This window comes from Silene latifolia, chromosome 6 (genome assembly GCF_048544455.1).
Source record: "Silene latifolia isolate original U9 population chromosome 6, ASM4854445v1, whole genome shotgun sequence".
Taxonomy (NCBI): domain Eukaryota; kingdom Viridiplantae; phylum Streptophyta; class Magnoliopsida; order Caryophyllales; family Caryophyllaceae; genus Silene; species Silene latifolia.
The window spans coordinates 44,852,537-44,877,076 of NC_133531.1; the positions used below are offsets into that span (position 1 = coordinate 44,852,537).

The 24,540-nt window shown below is 36.8% G+C and overlaps 1 non-coding gene across 1 annotated transcript; it reads right to left on the bottom strand.

Moving 5' to 3' along the window:
* Window positions 1–22,715: 22,715 nt before the first annotated feature.
* On the bottom strand, window positions 22,716–22,822 carry LOC141589135 (small nucleolar RNA R71). The gene has a single exon (XR_012520085.1). It is a non-coding gene; the product is annotated as a small nucleolar RNA R71 (small nucleolar RNA).
* Window positions 22,823–24,540: the final 1,718 nt, after the last annotated feature.

The following is a 24,540-nucleotide window of genomic DNA, read 5'->3' on the forward strand; positions in this document are numbered from 1 at the left end:
AAAGCGGTGAACTACGATAATTTTAATTGACACGGTCGATAAACTCGATAAAATAAAGATGCATGTTTTAGTTATGGCGATTTAGCGATGCATGTGACATAAAATAAAATGCAAGCACAAAGATAAATAAATCCTAGTATGGCCTTTCCTAAAATAGAAAAACTATTTATCTATTACATATTCGGAAACCAACTCCATTGGTCCCTTGAACTTCGGTTGTGGCACGCATCTCGAGGTAACACCGTCTTTATGTATCGCCATTCTTGAAGAAATCCGTCTTTGGGAACTCCGAGAATAAATAAAATTACATAATAAATTACATAATTTCCTATTATACATATGTAACTAAAATAAAATAAATCTATTAAATTACAAAACGGTGATACGAGATCACAATAAAATTACAACCGAATCGATATTCCCATACATTTCGGGAAATACCAATTAAAATCTAAGGCCATACTAAGTAAAATTACATAATTCAAAATTACATAAATTAAAAATATGACAATCATAAGGAAAATGCAGCATTATAATATGTATGAACATGCTCAATTTTATGCTAAATCGCCTTTAAATTGCCAATATCGTATATTACTCGGTTTTTACGGATTTGCGTGATTTCAACATTTTATAATCACAAAAATACATAAACTCATATTTATGCATAAGTTAATTACCCTAACCTCTTAGGACTCAAAATTTAGTCTTCACTAATAATTTGACCATAATTAACCCATATTTTATAAAATTGTTCATAAATGGACCAAAAATTACAAAAATAAGCTATTAAATTTCAAATAAATCACAAAACTTCAAATAAATTTGAAATTTGAAATTTAAACTCATGAACATTCTGGAAAATTACCATGACACTCATAATGTTCAAAATCTTAGGTTAAAAATTTCGAAATTTTCCCGGAAAAACAATGTTGCGGTTTATCGATTTTTTAATAAAATAATCATAAAAACATGGAAAAATTATTTTCATTAACTTTTCAATTTTAGATCTGAAAAATATAATAAAATGCAACATTAGACGTTTTTCCTAAGTCATAGATTATGTTTTATTAATTTTTCACTAATAATGTCACTATTTATGCTATTTTTCTTCAAAAAATCATAAATCATGCAAAAAGACTTCTTTATAGCCAATTATTTTACACACATCTTGTAAAATTGCATGTGACAACATATTAAATTTCTATGACCATATTCGAAATTTAACTCATATTAACCTATTTTTCACCTAAATCCGAATTTAATAATGAAAAATCCATTTTTCGAGCATTACAAGTCCAAAAATTATGAAAATTTACAGGTTATCTCAAAATAATATATGTGACAACATATCCAAAAATAAATGAAAAATTCGAAGTATAGCTATTTTTAGACCAAAAATGACATTTTTACTCATAAAATCACATTTAAATGCCATTATTGTAAATTATGAACAATAAAAATCCGTAAAATTAACCAAAATATCCTAAAACATTTTAGAACCAGAAATATTAACATGCATGGATTAATTTCGTGATATCTCATAATAACATAAATTTTACAAGTTTTATTTGTTATTCTTATAACTCGGAAAAACTTTTAACCGATTTGCATGCAAACAACCGTGGCTCATGATACCGATTGAAGGAAATGTAGATTCATATACATACTAACATACTCATATATGTGGAAATTAATTTGTCATAAAATTAAATGTGGATCTTATGCATGCAAACAATAATAAAAGAAGATAAGAAAACATTTTCTCACCATAATAATTTCGGTCATATTGGGCACCAACAAGATCTCCTTCTTGTTAGTTCTTGAGCTTTCCAATAATGGATGAACATACAAAAATCCCAAAGTAGAGATTCTCCAATTAGTAGCACCCATGACAATCCCTTAATCCCACAAATAAACATGTACTAGATGTTTGTAATGTAGTTTACCTTAAAATCTATTACTAATACTCATATACTACTTCTAGTAATCTTAGTAATTTATATGAACAATTTGAATCAAAATACTCATCTTTTTGATGAATATTAAGGAGAGAGAAGAGAGAATATTCATGAACATTTTGCATGTTAATTTAATGGTAGTGTAAGAATAAGAGAAAAGAACCAACACTACTCAATTAAGAGTAGTGTGGCCGCCCAACTCATGCTCAAAGAGCATCATTGCTTTTCTTTTTCTCTTATCAAAAATAGTAGGTGTGTAAGATGTGTAAGACTAGTTGTAGGTAGGCATCATTATGTTTATTTTATCAAATAAAATAAAACAACCAAAACCCACTAACACACCTTCATTTTCGGTCCATTTACTTAAAATGGACTACCATTTTATTTTTGTCAATTTGTCATTTGTCACACAATATGTCACATGTTATATGATACATGTTATTAATTAATTTAATGCATATTTATCACATAAATATCATTTCATGAATTAATTAAATTACATACAACAAATTGACAAGTGATACTTGATCACATAAATAAAATGGGTCATATAGTTATAATTCACAACTTCTTGTAATTATAATTAACCATTCATTCTTATCTTTATTGTTTCTCAAACAATAAACAATTTTAGCAACAAAGCATTTTATTACTAAAATAAATCTTATTTAATCCCATTACAATAAGATATCAATATTCTCTCTCAGAAATCGAATCGTTCAATTTTAAGGAATTAATTAATCAGACGGTATACAACTAATTAACCTTTTCAATTAAGGGAATCGTCCTTTGGTGTGACCTCAAGGATCAATCGATCACCACCGTCGCACGACAGTAATGTCAAACTCTAGCCAGCCAATCATTACCGATATGTGTGGACCAGTTGACTATATATGTAATGTATCATCCCTTCCGTATTCTTGAAATGAGATTTAATAATGATATTTAAATCATATGATCGCACTATTGTTGAGGACACATTTCCCAACAATGTAAGACCTAGGGAGTTCCCCAGACCTAGAACTCCTCCTAAACGAAACTACCTAAGGTTTAGAAATACGAGTATTAGACAAGTTTGGGTACGAAAGGATATGGTATATAGAATAACTAGCCGTAATGGGCCCAACTTAGGTTGGGTACCTAAAAACTGTATCTAATCCTTTTGCAGGTTATAGTGAAAAAAAACAACCAATGCTATCTTGAAAGTGGTTGCTCAAGACACATGACTGGAGATGAGAATTTGGTTCTTTCACTCAAACCCTTCAATGGAGGAAAGGTGACTTTTGGGGACAACAAGAAGGGCAAAGTGATTGGTGTGGGCAAAATTGGAATTTCTAAATCACACGCAATCAGTGATGTTTATCTAGTGGATGATGTCAAGCATAATCTACTTAGAATATCTCAACTATGTGACAAAGGTAATAAGGTTGTATTTCATGCAGATGTTTTTCAGGTTATAATTGAATGTACAAGTAGTATTATTCTTGAAGGCCATAGAAAACGAAATGTGTATATGGTAGATTTAAATGCTGTGCCTACTAACTCTTATTCGTGCATGAAAGTTACACTTGATGATCCTTGTTTGTGGCACAAACGTTTTGGTCACATTAGCACGCCTATTTTGAATAAACTCAAGAGATGGGACTTGGTTGAAGGACTACCTAAAATCAGGTTCGATCAAGAGAAGATGTGTGACACTTGTGCTCGATGCAAACATGTGAGATCACCGTTCAAGCCTAAAAGAGTGGTAAGCACGAATCAAGCCCGGGAGTTGATACACATGGACTTGTGTGGTCCTATGAAGGTAATAAGTAGAGGAGGATCCAGGTACGTCTTTGTCCTCGTAGATGACTACTCAAGGTATGTATGGTCTATCTTTCTTCATTAAAAAGATGACACTTTTGATGAGTTTGTTTGTCTTATGAAACTTGTTCAGAATAAATATAAGACTAATCTTGTTTCTATTCGTACGGATCATGGCATCGAATTTGATAATCAAGCCTTTATAGAATATTGTAGAGTTAATAGTGTAGGACATAACTATTCTGCACCACGAACTCCTCAACAAAACGGTGTGGTTGAACGTATGAATAGAACACTAGAAGATATGGCTCGTACAATGCTTCTGTGTAGTGGTCTACCTCGTAATTTTTGGGCTGAAGCCATTAGTACTTCATGTTATATTCATAACCGTGCTATGATAAGACCTATCCTAAAGAAAACCCCTTATGAACTTCTAAGAGGTCGTAAACCTAATATCTCTCATCTTCGTTGTTTTGGGAGTAAGTATTTTGTTTATAACAATGGTAAGAATAGGTTAAGTAAGTTCGACCCTAGAAGTGATGAGGCTATTTTTATAGGTTATTCGGAATATAGCAAAGCTTATAAGGTCTTTAATAAAAGAACACTTTGTATTGAAGAAAGTATTCATGTTATTTCCGGTGAAGGTAACGTGTTCGATAAGCCCTTGCAGGATGAGGAAGAAGACATGGATGAACATGACTTTCGCCTTTCCAGAAATGATACTCCAGAATTCGAAATTGAGGATAATGAGATTGAAGGAACAAATGACGAGCTTGATCATTCTTCAAATGACAAAAAGAAGAAAACTAAAGTTATAGTTGATGATACTATAACTTTGTCTCAAGATAAGGATCCTCAACCCAATGTTATAGATGATCGATGTTACTATAACATTAAATCCAAATCAAGGTAAAGAGTCTGAAGTTATACCTGACTCAACTACAACACCAGGATTTGATTCAGGGGGAACATCCTTAAAATCTAAGTCAAATGAAGTTGGATCAAATGCTGAAGATCCAAGTACTTCAACAAAATGGAAATATAAGAGATCACACCCTTTGGAAAGCATACTTGATAATATTAATAAGGGTGTTCAAACGCGATGATCCTTGAACAATTTCTGCTCTTTCTATTCGTTTCTATCCACAATTGAACCAACGAATATTAAGGAAGCTCTCGCAGAATCAGATTGGATTATAGCTATGCAAGAAGAGCTTCAACAATTCGAACGGAACAAAGTTTGGCACTTAGTTCCTAAACCCAATGATTGATCTGTAATTGGAACCAGATGGGTGTATAGAAATAAACTAGATGATGCTGGGGTCATAGTTCGAAATAAGGCAAGATTGGTGGTACAAGGTTATAACCAACAAGAAGGAATAAATTATGACGAGACCTTTATACCTGTGGCTCGTCTAGAAGCTATTAGACTCCTGATAGCATTCGCAACTCATAAAGGAATGAAGCTCTTCCAAATGGACGTCAAGACAGCATTTCTAAATAGATATCTACAAGAAGAAGTCTTCGTAGAATAACCTCCTGGATTTAAAGATAACAAATTTGAAGACCATGTCTTGAAATTAGATAAGGCCATGTATGGATTGAAGCAAGCACCAAGGGCCTGGTATGACAGATTATCGAAATTTCTACTTGACAGTGGATTTAAGAGAGGATCTGTAGATAAGACATTATTCCTAGAAACTGAGGAATCTGATCTCTTGGTTGTTCAAGTCTATGTTGACGATATTATTTTTGGGTCAACTAACCGTAATCTATGCAAGTATTTTTCTGAGTTGATGACTTCTGAGTTTGAGATGAGTATGATGGGAGAATTGAAATTCTTCCTAGGTCTACAAATTCAACAAACTAAGGAAGGCATCAAGATTCATCAACCGAAATATAGTAAGGAGTTAATTAGAAAGTTCGGAATGGAAAATTCACATGCTATCTCTACTCCAATGGTCGCAGACAAGAAATTGACTTTAGATGAAGACGGTAAGTCTGTTGATGAAACAACTTACCGAGGAATGATTGGGTCATTGCAATATTTAACTGCAAGTAGACCAGATATCATGTTTAGTGTATGCGTTTGTGCGAGATATCAATCATCTCCCAAAGAATCGCATATGACGGTCGTAAAAAGAATCTTACGATATCTTATTGAGACATCCAAATTATATCTATGGCATCCAATGGAATGCCATTTCGATCTTGTCAGATATTCAGATGCCGATTACACCGGATGTTCCTTAGACAGAAAAGTACGTCAGGTGTTGCCACATTTGTTGGACCTTGTATTATCACTTGGGGTTCAAAGAAGCGTAATTCGATTGCCCTTTCAACAAAGCAGGTTTAATATATTGCGGCAGAATCGGTATGTACGGAATTATTATGGCTTAAGCAACAATTTTGTGATTATGGTGTTAACGTAGGTTGTATTCCTATTTTATGCGATAATACAAGTGCTATTATAATTTCCAAAAACCCTACGCAGCACTCGCGTACTAAGCATATTGAAATCAGACACCATTTTATACGTGACCAGGTTAAAAAAGGGAATATAAAACTCGAATTTTGTAGTACTGAAAAATAATGGGCAGACATTTTGACAAAGCCTTTAGCTAGAGGACGCTTTGAGACTTTACGGTTGGAAATTTGTTTAATCAGTGGCACCTAAACTATCATAAATATTTCCTAACCGTATAACTGACTAGTTAAGACGAGATTGTATGTCTGTGTCCGTATTTTCCGCTGCAAGTACATTCTTATATAGTATTTTATTATTTTATGAGAATATTCTGTTTGCTAGTCTGTATATTTTGTGTTGTGTACAAACCATAATTCTCGTTCATCAATTATACATTCTAAGGTTTAGAGCTTTATAAACCAATTACTTTCATGATTGGTTTCATTTAGGATGTGAGTAGTACTCCTTACATGGCATGTAACATCAAATTGCATAAGCATGGAATTTGTCTCTTATTGCCTGTATACACTTGGTTTGTGATGGTGACACATGTGGAGAGGCGACCCTTCCTTCACGTTTTACCTACTAACCTCACATTAGCCAAATTTGTCCTGTTTTGACCTATTTATTCAACTACATTCCATATGGCCTACCCTTGTCAAGCTAGTCTTGTTGATAAATTTGGAAGTCTTGTTGTGGTCAATTTTGTTGGTGTTGTGATGAATATTGGAAGGAAGGAAGAAAAAGATGGATTAAAAAAAAAAGAAAAAAATGATATTATAAAAGATGGAAAAGCAGAAATCTCTTATTACTCCTATACTTATTCATTTCCGTATTACTTAAGGAGAAGTACTTGTTGATGTGAGTATGTGCCGTACTTGGCATGGTGCATCATCTTTCATGTTGGGTTGGAAAATGGAATATGGCTACTTTTGATTGTGATCGGTTCTAGCTTGGCTTTTACCTCCACATATCCAAATTATTTTGCCTCTTCTTACCCAATTACCTCACCTCACATTACAATGTAAGTCCTCGGCATGTGTTTTGGATCTTGCTTGGTTGGAGTGTATATGTACGGTTACTAGAGATATTTATCATGTTAAATTGCGTGCATGCTTTTGTAGGTCGTAGTTTGGTGAGTGACTATTTTCATTCTCTCTTACGAAATCTATACTCATCTTGGTTTGTAGTACACACTCTATATTTAAAGCTTGCTTATGTTGAAATCGTTCTTATGATATAATATATGCTTTGATTAATATATATTTCTTGCCTCGGCTGATATCATTCTAGTCGTTTTATGTCTGTTCTCGTCTTTTCGATGATGTCAAGAGGGGGGAAGAAATGACCATGATTTAGTATTTGCCTAAGCTTGCTCCTTGTCAGAACCTTTAATCTCTTAAGGTCCTTAGAGGCTATACTTTGTATATAAGTGGATTGTTCTTGCGTTCAATTGACTATGACTTTTATAGTATTATGTTGAGAGGGAACTACATACTTAGTCATAACTTTAGGAGACTTGCCATCATCAAAAAAGGGGGAATTTGTTGGACCATATAAATATATGTTTGTGTTTTGATGATGTCCAGAGTGCTTTATATTCTATATACTCGTTGCGCGTAATTATTTGTTTAGTCCTTTTAGATTAGACTTACTAATCGCAAGCAATAAAGAATTGTGATGGAAGTATACAAGAACATATCATGATCAAACCCTCAATCAAGGATACTACAAGCTATTAATGTATTGTTCAAGCGCACATGAGAAGATGAAGCTCATCAATGATCAATCAAGATTGACTAATGAAGAAGCCTACATTTGAAGATCTCTTAAGAAGATTAGAATAGTGTAGGTGGTTATTTCGTAATGGTAACTTAAGAATGCAATTCTTAGTTTGGTAAAGTTATAGCTTCACATCTATAATATTGCTTCTATAAGAACTCAATGTTATAGCTCTTCTACTATAACATTGAGATGTGCAATTTATATTATACACGACTAAATTGTTTTCAAATTGTTTTTGAAAAATGTTTTTTGTTTATTTTAAATGTTTTAGCAAAAAGTATTTATTATGCAAGTGAGGTTATATTCTTATTGAGGATGGTTTTATTATAAGCTTATAATTAGTAATTGTATTGAATCAACTTATGAGTTGAGTCATGTTACTAATTAGGGTTTCTAATATTACATACTCTAAAACCCTAAATCTAACCTAATGTCAAGCTAGGATTTTCACGAAAAACAAGGCCTATGAGCCGTGTGGACTCTCGTGTAAACCTAATAATATAAGTTAAGTATTGTTAAGATTTTGTTCTCTAGAATTATCTTAACATATCTTTTATATTTAGCATGATACGGTTATATATGATAAAATATTTTTATTATGGAAAAATCTTATCATATCTTAAGATTTAAGGAAAAGATAATAGGAGAATAATTGATAAAATTATCTTTTAGTTATTCTCTATCGTTTCCTATGATTTGTTTACATATCTTATATTTCGGCTATCTAGGGGTTTAAGGAAAATATATTAATGAAGGGTTATATCCGTATAATACCCTATAAAATTAGGACTATAACGCAAATTTTATACGTGATTTATTGTCATAAACGAAAACAACAAAGAGACGATAAAGATTAAGAATTAACCTTCGGTCCTAGTGCAAATTGGCAATGAGAGATCAAAGTAGATCTCCTCCTAAATGATGCACCCAAGATCGTCTGAGAAATGCCCTTGTGCTAGAATGAATCCTCTAATTGCCTTGCAATATTGAGAGGATTATTTTGTGAGTTTTCTTTTAGATGTGAGATCTAAAGTTTTGAGAGAAAAATGTTTCTCAAAACCCTAAAATTTTTGTCAAAATGAATTAGGTTTCAAAAGAGAGAAAATCCTCTCTTTTGTCCTCACTTGGCCGGCCAGCCGTGGGCTCTCTTGGGAAGTGGGCTTCCACTTCCTTTTAGTTTTAGCTCATGGTCCGGTTCGTAAATTGCTAAAATGTATATGACGCGGTTTAGTTATAAATTGTCATCGGTTATCGGTTATTAAAGCATCAACTAATAACACGGATTAGTTGAATTATTAATACATGTCCGACAAAGACAATATCGTATAATTAATTTATTCAATATACATTAATCAAATATAAATCGCTTATATTTAATTTACGAATTAATTGCTTAATTCGCCTTAGCCGTTATTATTTAATCCGTATTAAATAAAATATCTCAACATCACATTTTGACTAATTATTAGTCAAATAACTCGGACTAACTGGTTAGTCAAATTTGGCATCTACATGACTGTATTTTCATACCGTCACATCTCTCAAACGTATCCTATAGGTGTGACTTTTAGAGACCAGTTGATCACCGCCATCTGTATGAAAATAACGTCAAACTTATCTAGCAAGCCAACCGTTATTGATAAACGTGGACCAACTGATAATGATACAAAAGTATACCCTTTGATCCTTTTAGAGATTTATAAGTCCTTGCACTAACTGTAAAGGACACCAGCCCCAACAAGCTCCCACTTGTCCGTACAAGTGTATGTGCAATGACGTTATCCGCACAAACTGGAGGACACAGCTCCAACAAACTCCCACTTGTCCGTACAAGTGTATGTGCGATAACCGATTCTCATATTCATTTAAAATTTCTCCCACTCAATGTAAAACAATTTGCAGATCCGGATCCGCAAAGGTCGTATGTTACAATCGATCTGTATCAAGAGTGGTTTCCCCGACTAGAGAGTAACTTAATTGATAAAACGAATTCGTATTCGAGCATGGCCATGCATTTCGATCTGACTCCTCGAGTGGCCCTGAGAAATATCGAGTACCCGATAAAGGCTGAATATTTCCTTCAACTCGAACTCCTTCCGATCTAAGCACAAAGATGAAATGACCCGAAAACAATCTACTTGGCCCCTGTTACGGATGACCGTGAGAAAGAAACCAAAGTCACCCAAAATCTGCCTTAGTCTCAAGAGACAGTCGATAGTCAAAAGAATCGACTCTTAGGATCACCATGGAGGTCCTATCCACGACCGGGCACCGAATGTTATAAAACATTTAGGACTCCACGTTGATGTCACAATTGTGTCCTACGAGATATCCGTATAACCCGCTTCGTGATTGGTCACCAACCGGTTGACTTATGGCTCGTTGAACCCACCATCAACCAACGTCACAAAATAATTACCTTGAGTTATCAGCTCACGTGGGCAATTAAGGACCAAAAATATAATGTTTGTTCAGTTCACTTTGTGGTGTTCAAAATTTGTCGTACAAATCCACATGAAAAACAAAATATATAAAATATCAAAACGATGATGTCGTATAGAGTACAAAAGAGAATGAATCTAATCCATAAAAGAGTACTACAACTTAGGAACACGTTTAATTCCCATGGAATTAACATGCCCTTCATGCTTATCTTGTCGTAATGGTTTAGTGAGAGGATCTCTTATGTTATCATCTCAGTAGCAATCTTTTCTATCACTACCTCCTTTTGCTCCACGTAATCTCGGATTAGATGAGCTTTCCGTTGTACATGTCTAGACTTGTTGCTAGACTTAGGCTCCTTAGCCTGGAAGATGGCACCTCTATTGTCGCAATAGATGGTGATCGGGTCATTCGAACTAGGCACTACTGATAGTCCTTGTAAGAATTGACGCATCCATATCGCTTCCTTTGCAGCTTCGGACGCGGTATAGTACTCGGACTCGCCGTAGAATCTGCTGTAACACTTTGTTTGGAACTCTTCCAGCTGACTGCAGCGCCATTAAGAGTAAAAACGAATCCAGACTGAGATTTAGAGTCATCCCGATCCGTTTGGAAGCTAGCGTCTGCGTAACCGGTTGCGCATAGCTTTTGATCGCCTCCATAAGTCAATGCCCAATCTTTAGTCCTCCGTAGGTACTTAAGAATGTTCTTGACAGCCATCCAATGTGATTCACCTGGATGCTGTTGGAATCGACTTGTCATACTCAATGCATATGCCACGTCCGGACGTGTGCATATCATGGCATACATGATTGATCCTATAGCCGAGGCATAAGGAATCCGTGTCATGCGCTCTTTCTCTTCCGGTGTCTCTGGTGCCTGAGACTTGCTCAAATGCACCCCTGGAGCCATAGGAAGAAACCCCTTCTTGGAGTTAGTCATGCTGAATCTCTCTAGGACTTTGTCTATGTAAGACTCCTGACTGAGAGATAACATCCGTCGTGATCTATCTCGATAGATACGGATGCCTAGAATTCTTTGTGCCTCGCCCAGATCTTTCATCTGGAAATGGTTTTTCAACCATACTTTCACCGAAGTTAAGAGAGGTATGTCATTCCCAATCAGGAGTATGTCATCGACATACAATATTAGGAAGACAATCTTGCTCCCACTCGACTTGATATAAAGACATGGTTCCTCGACCGATCGAGTAAATCCATTTTCTTTAATCACTTGGTCGAAGCGATGATTCCAACTCCGAGATGCTTGCTTAAGTCCATAAATGGAACGCTTAAGCTTGCATACTTTCTTAGGATGTTCAGGATCGATGAAACCTTCGGGTTGTACCATGTACAACTCTTCCTCCAAAAAACCGTTTAAGAAGGCGGTTTTCACATCCATTTGCCAAATTTCATAGTCATGAAAAGCGGAAATCGCTAAGATAATCCGAATGGAACGCAGCATGACTACGGGTGCGAAAATTTCATCGTAGTGCAAACCTGGCACTTGGGTGAAACCTTTAGCAACTAGTTGTGCTTTATAGATATCTTGTTGACCTTCCACAGAATGCTTTATCTTGTAAAGCCATTTGCATTGAAGGGGACGAACCTTAGCAGGTAAGTCAACAAGATCCCATACGTTGTTCTCATACATAGAGTCCATCTCGGATTGCATGGCCTCAAGCCATAGCTTTGAGTCGGAACTAGTCATGGCACCTTTATAGGTTGTGGGTTCACTACTCGTTAAGAGTATAACGTCATCTATGTCATGTTCCTCGACCATACCAATGTATCTGTCTGGAGGAATAGAGACTCTTCCCGACCTCCTAGGTTCCTCAGGAATATTCACCGCAGCCGGGATTGAAGGAATTGGTTCCTCCAATGGTTGCTCGGTATTTGGTTCTGGAATCTCCGACAGGTCGAAGGTTCTATCACTCTTTGCATTCTCGAGAAATTCCTTCTCTAAGAATGTCGCACTAGCCGCAACAAAAACACGTTGTTCGGTTGGCGAATAGAAGTAATGACCAAGTGTTCCTTTAGGATAACCTACAAAGTATGTCTTGACCAATCGCGCGCCGAGCTTATCCTCGTGTCTCCACTTGACATAAGCCTCGCAGCCCCAATCCCGTATAAAGGACAAGTTAGGGACCGTTCCCTTCCATAGTTCATATGGAGTCTTGTCAACAGCTTTAGACGGACTTCGGTTAAGTATTAGAGCAGCTGACAGAAGAGCATAACCCCACAATGAGTCAGGCAACACGGTGTGACTCATCATGGATCGAACCATATCAAGTAGTGTTCGATTTCTCCGTTCGGACACACCATTCAATTGAGGTGTTCCAGGTGGAGTTAACTGTAGGGCAATTCCACAGTCCTTTAGGTGTTGATCAAACTCGTGAGAAAGATACTCGCCACCACGATCTGAACGTAGTGTTTTAATCTTTCTACCCAATAGGTTCTCAGTACCTATTCTCGGTATTCTTTGAATTTCTCAAAGGATTCACTTTTGTGCTTCATTAAGTAGACATAGCCATATCTACTTAAATCGTCCGTGAAAGTGATGAAATACCTATAGCCTTCTCGTGCGGTGATTGACATAGGTCCACATACATCCGTGTGTATGAGTCCTAATAGGTCGCAGCCACGCATTCCAACACCTTTGAAGGAAATCCGAGTCATCTTACCGATGAGACATGATTCACACGTGCCAAATGATTGAAAATCAAAGGCCGAGATAGCTCCATTTTTGATGAGCCGTTTTACGCGTTTCTCATTAATGTGTCCCATACGGCAGTGCATAGATACGTTTGATCTTTGTCACCAACCTTTAACTTTTTATTCATTACGTGTAATATTTCTATGGTCCGATCTAAAACATAAATTCTGTTCATGGAGACTCGCCTTGCCATAAATCATATCGTGTAATGAGAAAATGCAAGTATTATTCTCTATTACAAATGAAAATCCAAGTTTGTCAAGTGCAGAAACCGAAATAATGTTTTTAGAAAGACTGGTACATAATAGCAGTTATATAAAAATAACTCAAATCCGCTTAGGAAGTCGGATCACATATGTTCCCCTTGAGACGGCAAACACTCGTGCTCCATTCCCGACACGCAGTCCACCTCACCCTTTACGAGGGGTTCGATGTTTCGGAGCCCCCGCACATGATTACACAGATGAGAACCACAACCATTATCAAGTACCCAAGTTCCGTAACTTGCATGGTTAATCTCAATCATATGAATAAAAGTAGAAGAGGATGAAGACATACCAACAAAGTTTAACGCGACCGCCTTTAAGTCCTCATGATAAACAGGACATGTACGCCTCCAATGCCCAGTCTTGTGGCAATGATGGCATTCTATGTTTTCATTCTTGCTCTTTGTCGCTCCCGATGAGGTGCTCGACTCACCAGGCCCACTCTTACCCGGACCCGACTTCTTGAACTTCGGTTTACCTCTCGCTAGGTTTGCCGAGCTTTGCCCTTACCCTTCCCCTTGTTTGTCACAACGAGAACATCCTGTTTCAAGCTCCCACTGAACTTCATGTCCTTCTCGGTGCCCGTACGAGAAGGGAGTGCAATTCATGGGGACTTTTCTTCAAATCATTCATATAGTAATTCGCTCTAAAGAGCGCAAAACCATCGTGGAGTGAATGAAGCATGCGGTCAATCACGATGTTCTCGCCGATTTTACAATCAAGCGTCTCCGCTTTCTCGACATTCTCAATCATGCTGAGAATGTGTGGGCTAACCGGTTGGCCCTTCTGGAGTCTCGCATCAAAGAAGCGAGTGGTATGCTCATAGGTCACGATTCTCGGTGCTTTCGAGAAATCCTTAGTGAGCGTGGTGAAAATCTTGTTTGCACCTTGGGCTATGAAGCGTTTCTGCAAATTGGATTCCATTGCAAAAATGAGTACGTTTTTAATCGCACCCGCTTCCATGACGAAGTCGCTATACGTGGAGACCTCGTTAACTCGAGCCGTGGGACCTGGGGCTGGCGGGAGGGGCTCGATTAGATACTTGAACTTCCCGTCGCCAGTGGCGCATTCCGTAATGCCGCCTCCCGATCCGCGAGTTTGATCCATCATTCTTCGCCTAGTAGACTGATTCATCCGATTCATGAAGATCCGAAGCCAGGACTCACGGTCCAATGTGGCACTTGGCATTGGGTCATCGAGGATGCCAGCCATTAAGTTATTAGCAGTTTAAAATGCGTGTTCTACACTGAAAAAGAAAAAACAAAAACGAAATAAGCAACTCATCGAGGTGATTTAAGTCTATTAAAAATTCATTTTAATCGTGTAGACTCAATGCACTTGCATAATTGATCTTCCTCAAGAATAATACAAGTGATCCCAAGACTCAATTTCTGTAAATTGATAAGCCAACTGTTTAGCTAATTCTTCCGTAAGAACTCTTGGTCGATAGATTTCCGTAAATCCTATCTATAGTCCACCATGATCACAGGATCGTACGAGTGACCATAGCGTTGAGATAAAATAGGTCAATCAGTTCCAACTTACCCGACGTAGAAGGGGTCATATTATGCCTACCGACGAAGAAGGGACTCATTGGAGTTTGACCTATAAAGACCATTCTCAATTTTGGTTTATACGAGGAAGATCCCATCAACTAAGTTTCAATTCATTTTAGTGAACGAATAACTAGCAACTGCGTGAATGAATTAATTTAGATGATGGCTTAAAAATGATCGTGTGACATAAGAATGTCATAGAAAACTAACGCGTGACCTCTATATGAGTCAGTTTTCATGCAATTATTAGGTGGTTTTGTTTTTAGGCGGAAAATGATGCATACTATCGTTACATGAAAATAAATAAATGAATGCAATACGTAAATAAAAATTCCTAGTGTGGCCTATCCTAGTAAAAAAAAACATAATACAACTTTGGAATCCACCGTTGGACCCGAAAAGCTTGTCTTGATGTTCCATCTTTGTCCATGCAGCGGGAGTGAGCATCCGATCTCCTTCTTTAGTCTTCTCAAAATTACAATTAAAATTTACAAAATATAAACCTATTTACATTCTAAATAAAAACTGTAATTAAAAGAAATAATAAGGGAGATACGAGATCTCAAAATACAACCAAGACCGTGTTCCATCATTACGGTAACACGTTCTACTAAGGCCACACTAAGTTACAACCGTTTCAAAAATAAATAAATACGTAATTAAAAGCATTCAAAATAATCAAAAATAATGATAAAAAAATGCATCAACTAAAATTTAAATTTATTCGTGACATAATTCTGTAATTATGTCAAATTTAATCCAAACCACCTTTAATGATTAAAATTATGTGACAAAACCGCTTTAGTCAAGTTAATTTTAATCCGTGATAATCCGTTACTTTAAATCGTTTTAAAGTAACTAAATTGTTCGTGGGTGAACCGTTTCACTATCAAGCGAGTGCATAAATCAGTATTATGCAAAATTGGCCGAAAAAAAAAAACAAAACAGAAATTTTTTTTTTTTCTTCACTGCTGGGCGTGAACAGTACCCAGAATTTTTTTTTTTTTTTTTTTTTTTTTTTTTTTTTTATAGTGCTGCTGAAAACCGAGAGCAACAAAAAGAACAAAAAAAAATTTCGGCTCAATCATTACGTGATCAACAAAAGATCAAAAACAAAACGATTTGTAAAAACCCAATTGCAATTTAATCTAATCCGTATAGAATTGAAATTACAATTGAAACAACTTTAACATATTGCAATAATTATCGATTAAAATTACAATATGCAAAGAACAAAAGTAAAACAAAAGATCGACAATGCAACCGTGTAAACTTGACACGGTTCCCAAAGAAAACCAGGCCGTGGCACATAAAAAAAATGCCGAGACCTAAAGGCCACACGGTCTATCAAATTTTTATACAAAAATTATCGATTTGATAAAAACCAATTGCGATATCACCTAATCCGTATAGAAATGAATTTGCAATTGATAGATCTTTAACATATTACAATGAATATCGATTACAAAATAATATTCAAAGATCAAAATCGAAAACAAAAAGAAAACAAGGCACGGAATTTCATGGCAGCCGTGCCAAAAAAAATAAAAAACCGTGCAAAAAAAAAAAAAAAATTTAGCCGTGTGGTTTTGAGCAACAAAAAAATTATCGATCCATTTCGTTTGATGAAAATCACATAGAAAAAAATACGTGGCCTCGCTCTGATACCACTTGAAGGGTTATATCCGTATAATACCCTATAAAATTAGGACTATAACGCAAATTTTATACGTGATTTATTGTCATAAACGGAAACAACAAAGAGACGATAAAGATTAAGAATTAACCTTCGGTCCTAGTGCAAATTGGCAATGAGAGATCAAAGTAGATCTCCTCCTAAATGATGCACCCAAGATCGTCTGAGAAATGCCCTTGTGCTAGAATGAATCCTCTAATTGCCTTGCAATATTGAGAGGATTATTTTGTGAGTTTTCTTTTAGATGTGAGATCTAAAGTTTTGAGAGAAAAATGTTTCTCAAAACCCTAAAATTTTTGTCAAAATGAATTAGGTTTCAAAAGAGAGAAAATCCTCTCTTTTGTCCTCACTTGGCCGGCCAGCCGTGGGCTCTCTTGGGAAGTGGGCTTCCACTTCCTTTTAGTTTTAGCTCATGGTCCGGTTCGTAAATTGCTAAAATGTATATGACGCGGTTTAGTTATAAATTGTCATCGGTTATCGGTTATTAAAGCATCAACTAATAACACGGATTAGTTGAATTATTAATACATGTCCGACAAAGACAATATCGTATAATTAATTTATTCAATATACATTAATCAAATATAAATCGCTTATATTTAATTTACGAATTAATTGCTTAATTCGCCTTAGCCGTTATTATTTAATCCGTATTAAATAAAATATCTCAACATCACATTTTGACTAATTATTAGTCAAATAACTCGGACTAACTGGTTAGTCAAATTTGGCATCTACATGACTGTATTTTCATACCGTCACATCTCTCAAACGTATCCTATAGGTGTGACTTTTAGGGACCAGTTGATCACCGCCATCTGTATGACAATAACGTCAAACTTATCTAGCAAGCCAACCGTTATTGATAAACGTGGACCAACTGATAATGATACAAATGTATATCCTTTGATCCTTTTAGAGATTTATAAGTCCTTGCACTAACTGTAAAGGACACCAGCCCCAACAAGCTCCCACTTGTCCGTACAAGTGTATGTGCAATGACGTTATCCGCACAAACTGGAGGACACAGCTCCAACAATTAAGTATATATTTGATTGGATTATCTTATAATTATCATATATATTTTCTAAGAGATTGCTTAAATAAAATAAGGAAAGTTGTTATGATTTTTCCTTATTGTCATGCGGCATATCTAGGCATTAAGGAAAGAATATTAGGTGAATATATGATAAGATAATCTATTAACAACTTATATCTTTTCCCAAGATTTTATGGATAAAAATAATAAGATATGATTCTATTTCCATATCATATTGTTTCGGCCATATTAGGGTTTTAGAGAGACCGAAACTCCTCTCACCCTTGCTCCTCTTTTACTATAAATACTTTACTCTTTTCTACATTTGAAAGTGATACCTTTGAGCATAACTTTGATTTATTTCTAAAAGCAAAACCGTGTTTTAAAGCAAGAAAACTGTTTTGTTATTTTTCGAAAAGGTCGTGTATTTTATTAACGTGTGCATTCATTCTTATTGTTATCGTTATAAGATAATAGTGCTTAATTGAATTCTTACTCGTTCATTAACGTGAACAAATTAGTGGAATCATTAGTTTTTTCTTATTAACGTAAGTTAGTCACTCGAGTATTTAACGATAGTCACTTGAGTTACAACTAGGGTTAGTTGTACGAGTTGGGTTAGTAAATTTGTAATCAAAGGTACTAAATTTATTAATCGAGAATTGTGGACGTAGTTTCGATTTGTGAAACTGAACCACTTCAAAAATCGTGTGTGTCTCTCTTCTTTTTCGTTTGTTTCATTTTTATTTACGCTTTGTTTTAATTCATTAATTAGTTAAAGTTTAATCAATAACCTTAAATAATTAATTACTTACAATCGAAAAAGTTGGCTATGTTTTTTAATCCTCAATCCCCCCCCCCCTCCCTCTTGAGTATTTAGGCTATTGATAGACTCTTCAGATATGACTAAGGCGTATGATAGGATTGAATGGGTGTTTCTCGAACGGGTGATGAGACGTATGGGGTTCGATGAAGGATGGACAAGGAATGTTATGAAATGTGTTACCTCGTTCACTTTTACTATTCGAGTTAATGGTAAGTTGATGGAGGAATTCAGGCCGAGTAAGGGTCTTTGCTAGGGGGATCCCTTATCACCGTACTTATTCATTTTGTGTACCGAGGTGCTCTCGGGTTTGGTGAGGAAAGCGATGGAGGACGGGACTATATGTAACACCCCCATATACCAAGGAGCCTTAACAAGACCTTCCCTAAAAGATTAGGGCGTTACCATCTCGGTTGCCCGAGGACACTAATAATCAAATGCCGATAAAAGAACGTTTATATTATATTACAAGTGAATAACAAACAACTGACGATATAAAAGATACAACTCAGAACTACCATCAACTATGTGAAGCTATAACTGCCATGATTCGTGATTGACTAATCCTTCCAAGCACCCAGCTATGAACCACATATCAACCTGCTAAGACTGACTGCTCACCATAATGGATCACGACAGACACAACAGAAATAGACAACACAACAAAACCACACAAGGTCAGCAACTACGATAACAATTATGGAAAAGACACAACACACTACACGAACACGCACACACACACACACACCACACCTCCTCCAACAAACCACATATCTCTGACCGCCCAAAGGTCCAGTCCTGCCAGATTACCAATCCCAACCAGTAATCTACACTGCCAGTGGGGGACCACAGTCGTTCCCACCTAAGCCCCGCTCATCTATTTTTTTTGGTGAAATGTAAGTATATAAATCACGAAAAAAACCGTTCCAAATTACAAGTGAATAAAATCTAAATAAATTGGATCGTACTCACCCCAAACAAAAACAGACTAGCCCACTACCAGGCAGCCCAAAACCATCAAAAAACATCGAAAGCAAATAGGAACCCTATCTCTTACAACAAACACAGCCTCTCTATCTCCCTAAGCAAAAGATCAGACCATCATCTTCCTTGCATGTCTTCAGGACTATTTGATCATACACTCAGACCATCCAACCACCCTCTGTCAACATTTGTGATCTTACTCCTATCTCCAGCTAGCCGGGATCTGAGCTCATATTTGATGTTGTTCATTACTGATTCTGGCCGGAGAAGCTTGTTCTCAAACCTCGCCAGTTTCGTTGTCGCCAGATATGGTAAATGGCGACATTGAGGATGGCGTTGGTCACTCCTTTTTTCATAGGACTATCTTTCCTGCTCAATCGCCATTGCTTTAGATCTCGATTAGGAAAATCGATTCGAGACCATTTCTTCACTTCCTCCAGGACTTTAGAGCTGTAAGGACAATCAAAGAAGAGATGCTCTCTGGTTTCCACATTTTCGTCCCATATATAGCAGGTATCCACCTTACTAATCCCCAATTTGTATAATTTTTCATTCAAATTCAGAGCATTATGATGATAAATCCAAGCTATCATGCTGTGCTTAGGTAGATTTAATTTGTTCCATACTAGAGGATGCCAAACTACCTTATCTCCTTTGATTCTGATGTGTTCGTAACCCTTACTGATTGTAAATTTACACCCTTTCTGAACCTTTCGTACCTGTTCTTGATACGCTGCAGTAAATAAATTTTTCACCTGGCATATCTGATGTGACCATAATTAGAGCACATTAGTCCCCGAATTAGCCTTGTTCCCATGCTTTTTAGTGCATATTTGGGTCATTTATTGTCTTTAGTTCTTTGTTTTGCATATTCTTTGAGGTTTTGATCCCTTGGTAGGAAAGGAGTGCAAACCTTGCATTTTCATGGCAAAATGAGACTAAATTGATTGAATTCAATGACCAAGCATCAAGGAGAGACAATATTAGAAGGCCCTTATACATACTATAGTAGATGGACAATGATGAGAAAAGATCCTTGCATCCCCGAGGAAATCCCCAAGGATCTTATGAAGAAAAAGGAAAAAAAGAAGAAGAAACGAGAATGCCCAGCAATTCGTGCGTCTTCCCAAGAAGACGCCCGTCCACCACTCCACAATCCGTGCGTCTTCACTTCAAGACGCCCGGGCAAAAGGCCCAGAAGACGCCCGTCTTCCTTACAAGACGCCCGGGCAGAGACCACAGAATCCGCCCGTCCCGTGCTAAAGATGCCCGGATTCCCAGGCAGAACCATTTCGTCTTTTTCAAGCTTCAAGGAAGGATGCACATCTTTTTCTAGATACCGGAGTCTCCCTAGAGACCGGAGTCTTTCCAAAAAGACCGGCGTTTCCTCAACAAGGGACTTAATCGTCATTTAAGCCCTTAGTTAACCCTAATTCACACACCTAATCCCCATTATAAATACCCTATTAGTCTAATTAGAAGAGCATGTTCTCCTTAGCAATCTTTAGTGTAGTTAATATCAATCAAATCTTCCAATCAAGCATCAAGTACTTCTTTTATTCTTTGCTTGACAACCTTCCAATCAAGCATCAAGTACTTCTTTTATTCTTTGCTTTATTATTGGAATCATTAGTAGGTATAATTCTCTTAATCCCTTTTTAATTATTGTTAATTACTTTCATTTATTCATCATGTTTCACTTTGTTGGTATGATTGACAACCTTGCTAGCATGTTCAACATGATAATGAGTGAGTAGTTTCCTTAGCTAGGGTTAATGGGTAATTAGGGGAAGCCAACATGGGGAATGATTTATACTTAAATTAATATGCTTTCATAGTTTATTTGCTTGCTTGTTGTGATCTCAACTCATGCACATGTTATGTTTGATGAAATGCGAGCCTATGAATCCTTGCATTTTTTACCCATCACCTATCTTTTCAATGAGACTTGTAAGACATAAACCAACTCGAGTCTCATTAGACCATGCATGTTGTTGAGTAGGGAAGATTAAGTCGACTTGTAGGTGTTGTACAATCTAATCGATTCGGACCCAAACTTTCCTAGGATTGTAAGATATAAACCAACTCAATCCATCACAACAATAATTGCTTGCTTATAATTTGAGAACATGTTTGTATGATCATTTCCCATGAATCCCCTATGACCCCATGACACCCTAGTGCTTTTTATTAATTGTTTAAAACCCTTTTTATTCTTCTTGCTTGTTTACTTTCATTGCTATTTAGTTTAGTGACCTTCTACATCAACCCCAATTGTGACACCCCTTAAGACACCACTAGTTGCAATAGAAATCTCATCTCAATTCCCGTCCCTTGGGATCCGACTTTTACTTGCCTCTTTACTAATTGTAGAGTTGTTTGTGAAGTTATAAATTGTGTTTTGGTCTAGGTGCTCCTAACGACAAGTAACCGAAAGACATAGTCCCGACCAAAAATGGCGCCGTTGCCGGGGACGGTGTTAACTTGATTTAGATTTTCTTACATTGTTATTAGTTGTGTCTTTATTTGCCTTGGGGAAGTAAAACTCCTCAAGGTTTGTTCTAATTGTTTTCGAGTTGTTTGATATTTTGCATGTCTAGAAGGTCACAAGGTGACTTGTTACCTTTTGATCACGAAATTGAAAGAACTTTGACAACCAATAGAAGACTTGCTAGGAGAACTTTGAGAGGTATTGGTGAGGTTGTAGATATTCAACCAAATACTATTGAGTTCATCAACCCTTTTACAAGAGAAGGTGAGGAGAACACAACACAAAATCCAACACAAAATCAACCCACAATGCCTAAGTTTTCATCACATTCCGTACCTACCGAGGAGAACCTACCCAATGGTACTCCCACACCACAACATCTAACCGGAAATTTTATTGCCAAATCCGCATTTATCCAATTAGTCGAAAGAAGCCAATTTGGGGGGGGGGGGGATGCCTAGTGAAGACCCTCATTCTCATATGGAGACCTTTTGTGACTATTGTGATGCGATTTCTCAAACCGGTGTAACTCAAGACCAAATTCGATGGGTCTTATTTCCTTTTTCTCTCATTGGCACCGTGAAACAATGGTTGAAAGGCCTTGATAAGGCTACTCTCGGAATTGATTCTTGGAAGAAGTTGGCTCTAGCTTTCTACAAAAAGTTCTATCCACCGGAAAAGACTAACATGCTAAGAGCTCAAATTACGGGTTTTAATCAAAGGGATGAAGAATCTTTGTATGAAGCTTGGGAGCGATTCAAAGGAATTTGTCGCTCATGTCCTCACCATGGACTTAGCGAGTAGTTCTTGGTACAACAATTTTGGAACGGTCTTTATGAAGATTCAAGGAACATTCTCAACATGGGATCAAATGGAATGTTCACCGAAGTTGATGACAATCAAACTTGGAACAAAATTGAGGAAATGGCGGTCCATAACTCACAATATAGTAGACCTCGCAAGGCTACTAGAGGAGGAAAGCATGAAGCGGACTCCATTACTCAATTGGGTGCTCAACTTAGTGCTCACATTGATACCATCAATTTGAAGTTTGAAAAGGCTATGGCTAGACTTGAACAAGCCTCAAAATCACCAAAGCATCATGTTAATGCCATGACGGCATCTTCATCAATCCCAAGTGGGATATGTGAGAATTGTGGAACTTTGGGACATGACCAAAGTGAATGTAGGGGAACAAATGAACAAGTGAATGCTTTCCAAGCATACAATAGTGGTACCCCTTATTCCAACTATTACAATGAAAACACCAAATTCCATCCAAATATCTCATACAAAAGCCAAAATGTTCAAAACCCTCAACCAACATACACCCCACCTCCCATGAGAAACCAAAATCAAAGACCCTTTTACAACCAAAACAAACGTTACCAAAATCAAACTCCATACAATCAACAAAATGACCAAGGTTTTGATGTTCAAAAAGCGGTCCTCCAAATGCAAAAGAATCAACAAGAGTTTTTCACTCAAATGCAAAAGGATAGTCAAGCAAAGGAAATCACCATCAACAACATCCTAGCTCACACCAAAATGTTGGAAACCCAATTGACTCAACTAGCATCTTTAAGCTCACAAAGACAAAAGGGGCAATTACCACCTCAAAGTAATCCCCCAAGACATGAAACGGTTAGTGTCATTCACTTGAGGAGTGGTACAAGGTATGAAGCACCGAAGAAGCAAGTTGAGGATGAAGTTGTGGAAGCTAGTGACAAAGAAGAAATTGTGCAAAACCCCAAGGATGGGGAACCATCAAAAGAAGAAATTTCAAAGAAAAATGAAGATAAGGTCAAGGAGAAGGAGCCCATTGTGATTAGACTTCCTTTTCCAAGTCGTCAAGCCAAGCCCAAATTTGATAACCAACTTGGAAAATTTATGGAAATTGTGAAGAATTTGGAAGTCTCAATTCCTTTCACGGAATTAATCAATCACGTGCCGACCTATTCGAAATACATGAAAGATATCCTCACAAAGAAGAAGTCGATCCGGAAGCTTGAGACTATCGCCTTCACTAAGGTGAGTAGTGCAATACTTTAAGGGAGTTCACCTCCTAAATTCAAAGATCCGGGAAGCTTCTCAATACCGTGTACCATTGGCGACACCACGATCAACAAAGCCTTATGTGATCTAGGGGCTAGTGTGAGTGTTATGCCGTACTTGGTGAGTAAAAGGTTGGGGATTGGAGAGCTTAAATGCACCAATATCACACTTCAAATGGCCGATAGATCGACGAAGACACCCTTAGGGATATGGGAAGATGTTCCCGTAAGAGTTGGGAAATTTTTCATCCCGGTGGACTTTGTCATTGTTGACATGGAAGAAGATTCCAACATTCCAATCATTCTAGGAAGACCTTTCTTACAAACCACGGGTGCGGTGATTGATGTAAAGCATGGAGAGCTCACTCTAGAAGTAGGAGATGAGAGCATAACTTTTAATCTTGACAAGACCATGAGAGCTCCCCGTTTGCATGAACCATGTTTTATGGTTGATCATT